The sequence below is a fragment of the Schistocerca piceifrons genome, unplaced genomic scaffold (assembly GCF_021461385.2).
Source record: "Schistocerca piceifrons isolate TAMUIC-IGC-003096 unplaced genomic scaffold, iqSchPice1.1 HiC_scaffold_351, whole genome shotgun sequence".
Classification (NCBI taxonomy): domain Eukaryota; kingdom Metazoa; phylum Arthropoda; class Insecta; order Orthoptera; family Acrididae; genus Schistocerca; species Schistocerca piceifrons.
Window position 1 is genome coordinate 130,001 of NW_025728572.1, and position 5,000 is coordinate 135,000.

The window sequence follows — 5,000 nt, forward strand, 5'->3', positions numbered from 1 at the left end:
TGTCCGGGCCTGGTGAGGTTTCCCGTGTTGAGTCAAATTAAGCCGCAGGCTCCACTCCTGGTGGTGCCCTTCCGTCAATTCCTTTAAGTTTCAGCTTTGCAACCATACTTCCCCCGGAACCCAAAAGCTTTGGTTTCCCGGAGGCTGCCCGCCGAGTCATCGGAGGAACTGCGGCGGATCGCTGGCTGGCATCGTTTATGGTTAGAACTAGGGCGGTATCTGATCGCCTTCGAACCTCTAACTTTCGTTCTTGATTAATGAAAACATACTTGGCAAATGCTTTCGCTTCTGTTCGTCTTGCGACGATCCAAGAATTTCACCTCTAACGTCGCAATACGAATGCCCCCGCCTGTCCCTATTAATCATTACCTCGGGTTCCGAAAACCAACAAAATAGAACCGAGGTCCTATTCCATTATTCCATGCACACAGTATTCAGGCGGGCTTGCCTGCTTTAAGCACTCTAATTTGTTCAAAGTAAACGTGCCGGCCCACCGAGACACTCAATAAAGAGCACCCTGGTAGGATTTCAACGGGGTCCGCCTCGGGACGCACGAGCACGCACGGGGCGGTCGCACGCCTTCGGCTCGCCCCACCGGCAGGACGTCCCACGATACATGCCAGTTAAACACCGACGGGCGGTGAACCAACAGCGTGGGACACAAATCCAACTACGAGCTTTTTAACCGCAACAACTTTAATATACGCTATTGGAGCTGGAATTACCGCGGCTGCTGGCACCAGACTTGCCCTCCAATAGATACTCGTTAAAGGATTTAAAGTGTACTCATTCCGATTACGGGGCCTCGGATGAGTCCCGTATCGTTATTTTTCGTCACTACCTCCCCGTGCCGGGAGTGGGTAATTTGCGCGCCTGCTGCCTTCCTTGGATGTGGTAGCCGTTTCTCAGGCTCCCTCTCCGGAATCGAACCCTGATTCCCCGTTACCCGTTACAACCATGGTAGGCGCAGAACCTACCATCGACAGTTGATAAGGCAGACATTTGAAAGATGCGTCGCCGGTACGAGGACCGTGCGATCAGCCCAAAGTTATTCAGAGTCACCAAGGCAAACGGACCGGACGAGCCGACCGATTGGTTTTGATCTAATAAAAGCGTCCCTTCCATCTCTGGTCGGGACTCTGTTTGCATGTATTAGCTCTAGAATTACCACAGTTATCCAAGTAACGTGGGTACGATCTAAGGAACCATAACTGATTTAATGAGCCATTCGCGGTTTCACCTTAATGCGGCTTGTACTGAGACATGCATGGCTTAATCTTTGAGACAAGCATATGACTACTGGCAGGATCAACCAGGGAGCTGCGTCAACTAGAGCTGAGCAGCCGGCCGCCCGGGAGTGTGTCCCGGGGGCCCGCGCGAACACGCAAGCGTCCGCTCAATCATTCTGCAAACAGGAGGAGGCTGAGCTCCCCTGCACAATACACCTCGAAACCCTCTCAGGTCCCGGCGGCGCGCAGCGCCGTCCCAAGTACTTGGTCGGGTTCGAGAGAGGCGCAATCGCCCGGAGTTAGGCGAGTAGACGCTTTCGGTGCGACCACCCGTGCTCCCAACTGAGCTTGCCGCTGCCGACAGAGGCCCGGGAGCGTGCTGTCGTGGCATTGCCGGCGGGAGACAACACGCGCCACCTACGGTGACCGGCAGCTCCAACGCCAGCGCCACAGAAGGACAAAAGCCCCACTTGGGTGCCGAAGCGAACTCTCCCAGCACAGCGCACGCGCCAACACATCCGCACAGCTGCGATACAAACCACCAGCGAGAACCGCTGGGGCGACCGAGCAGCAGACGGCGTCGCGGCGCCGAGCGCCGGGCGGCAGCGCATCCTCAACGCACACAGTCCTCAATCGGACCAGCACACTGAAGATGTCCACCGCGCTTCGCACCGGGCCCGCGAGGACCTACTTTGGCCGCACGGCGCCGCGCGCAGGGTGCGCCGGCGCGCAGCTGCGACGCCTGCCGCGTCCGTCGGCCGGCGCGCCTGCCACTGGCCGCCCCCACCAGCCGGCTGTAGCGCGTGCGCCCACGCACCGCGCGGCCAGCACGCCGGGAGGCGCCCCCTCACCGGCCGGGGACGGTCCCACCCAGCCACCGCCGCGTATCGCTTCACACCCAGATGCCGTTCAGTTTCGTCGGCATGGTGGGTATCGCTGGAACAACCGGTTAGTACCTCAACCTATCGTCGCCATCACCGATTCACCCCTAGCGAGAACAACCGCACCACAACAGGTTACCATTTGTTCATTTGCGTAACTTCACCAGAAAACGCAGGCGTCCATCGCCATTTGCAACTTCCACGATTATTGCATGCCTGTGTCAGGTGTCACGCCACACTACGTCTGCCCACATACACGCAACAAAATGTGCACGCCTAGACAATACGTGGAAGGTGGCCCCCGTACGTATGCGATGTCCATTGCTCGAACGACTGTCAACCGGCCTCTGTAGCATGTCGCAGATATGGAACGCGGTGCACCATGCCATCACGGTGTGTGAGGAGAGACGACTAGGTCCGAATACATCAACAGACAGCTCATGCTGATCGCCATCCACGGCGTCCGTTCCTCCCACACGTCTCTATGGCGTACCACACTGCAATCCAGCTCTCATAGGGAGACGACACGTAGCTGCGTGCACAATATTTGCACTGTATGGTCCGCCGTTTTTGGGCGCAGTCGTTGTACGGTCACACATGTGCCACGATGTATCATTCAGTACATAAGGACGAATGTGCAGTACAGATTGTGGTTTACGCGTACGACATTAGCGGACAGTTGACACAGGCCGCACCACAACGTAGCCTGAGTACGTCGCATGCGGAGGGCATTGAACATGCAAAGTTCTCACCAACCAGCTTGCGAAGGCAGGGGGCAAGGTGGGGACGTGGGGAGGGGCGGCATGTACGTCCTGCTGCCATCCACATTACAGTGTACAGCAGGAGCATGTGGAAAGTGAGCAAGACTTGCAAGGTGTTTAACATGAAGCGATACACAGGGGAGCGGGGAGTGCGAGTAGCGAACTATATTGCGAGGGTTGCGGGTGGGCAACACTACACTAATTGAACGAGTCGTATAACAATTACAGAGCAGGTTTAGGCGACAACGTGGGTTACGTTAGGCGACAACGTGGGTTAGGTTAAGGCACGACGTGGGTTAGGTTAAGGCACGACATGGGTTAGGTTAAGGCACGACATGGGTTAGGTTAAGGCACGACATGGGTTAGGTTAAGGCACAACATGGGTTAGGTTAAGGCACAACATGGGTTAGGTTAAGGCACAACATGGGTTAGGTTAAGGCACAACATGGGTTAGGTTAAGGCACAACATGGGTTAGGTTAAGGCACAACATGGGTTAGGTTAAGGCACAACATGGGTTAGGTTAAGGCACAACATGGGTTAGGTTAAGGCACAACATGGGTTAGGTTAAGGCACAACATGGGTTAGGTTAAGGCACAACATGGGTTAGGTTAAGGCACAACATGGGTTAGGTTAAGGCACAACATGGGTTAGGTTAAGGCACAACATAGGTTAGGTTAAGGCACAACATAGGTTAGGTTAAGGCACAACATGGGTTAGGTTAAGGCACAACATGGGTTAGGTTAAGGCACAACATGGGTTAGGTTAAGGCACAACATGGGTTAGGTTAAGGCACAACATGGGTTAGGTTAAGGCACAACATGGGTTAGGTTAAGGCACAACATGGGTTAGGTTAAGGCACAACATGGGTTAGGTTAAGGCACAACATGGGTTAGGTTAAGGCACAACATGGGTTAGGTTAAGGCACAACATGGGTTAGGTTAAGGCACAACATGGGTTAGGTTAAGGCACAACATGGGTTAGGTTAAGGCACAACATGGGTTAGGTTAAGGCACAACATGGGTTAGGTTAAGGCACAACATGGGTTAGGTTAAGGCACAACATGGGTTAGGTTAAGGCACAACATGGGTTAGGTTAAGGCACAACATGGGTTAGGTTAAGGCACAACATGGGTTAGGTTAAGGCACAACATGGGTTAGGTTAAGGCACAACATGGGTTAGGTTAAGGCACAACATGGGTTAGGTTAAGGCACAACATGGGTTAGGTTAAGGCACAACATGGGTTAGGTTAAGGCACAACATGGGTTAGGTTAAGGCACAACATGGGTTAGGTTAAGGCACAACATAGGTTAGGTTAAGGCACAACATAGGTTAGGTTAAGGCACAACATAGGTTAGGTTAAGGCACAACATAGGTTAGGTTAAGGCACAACATAGGTTAGGTTAAGGCACAACATAGGTTAGGTTAAGGTACAACATGGGTTAGGTTAAGGTACAACATAGGTTAGGTTAAGGTACAACATAGGTTAGGTTAAGGTACAACATAGGTTAGGTTAAGGTACAACATAGGTTAGGTTAGGTTAGGTTACACGTTGTTGTAAGGAAAGGTGTAGGGGGGGGCGGGGGCGGCAGGTTCGTTGATAGTGATTATAGTAAGTGAATGCTTGTGACATGATCAGATTTGTCACGTCAGGATGCACCTTTGGCTTATTAGAGGCGGCGCTCCAATTCTATGCTTGTGTCAGACCTGTGTCTTTGACTCATGTCATTGTTTGTGCGCTGTGACAGGAGGTACTATTGTGATGTTGGGTGCACCGTTGTATAGGACATGTGTGGGTGTTGGTGCCTGATCTGCGCAATGGTGGATGTCGAAAGGGTGGGATATTGTATTTTCCGCATGGACCTCCTGGTCTGGTTGTGATAGTGTGGATTGTGTAATGTGGCGGAGAGGATGCACTGGATGTTGTTCCATGCTGGTGCTTACATATTGTATGTGCGCCCGTTAGAAGCAGAGAGTGGTGCGTGATCAGAGTGGCTGGCTGACGTGTGGTTCCCATTGTGGGCAGACTCTTTCAGCATGTATACGGACAGTTGTATATATATTCTGTAGTTTGATGGCTCTGCATTGATTACTAATCAGCGCCGTGTGTACGGGTAATCTGGTTCCAGTC

General features: G+C 52.8%; 1 non-coding gene across 1 annotated transcript in view; it reads right to left on the reverse strand.

The window, feature by feature from the left end:
* Positions 1–1,319, reverse strand: part of LOC124746481 — a 1,909-nt gene extending 590 nt beyond the window's left edge. Inside the window, exon 1 of the ribosomal RNA XR_007011336.1 lies at positions 1–1,319. This exon is cut by the window's left edge and continues 590 nt beyond it. This is a non-coding gene — a ribosomal RNA (small subunit ribosomal RNA).
* Positions 1,320–5,000: the final 3,681 nt, after the last annotated feature.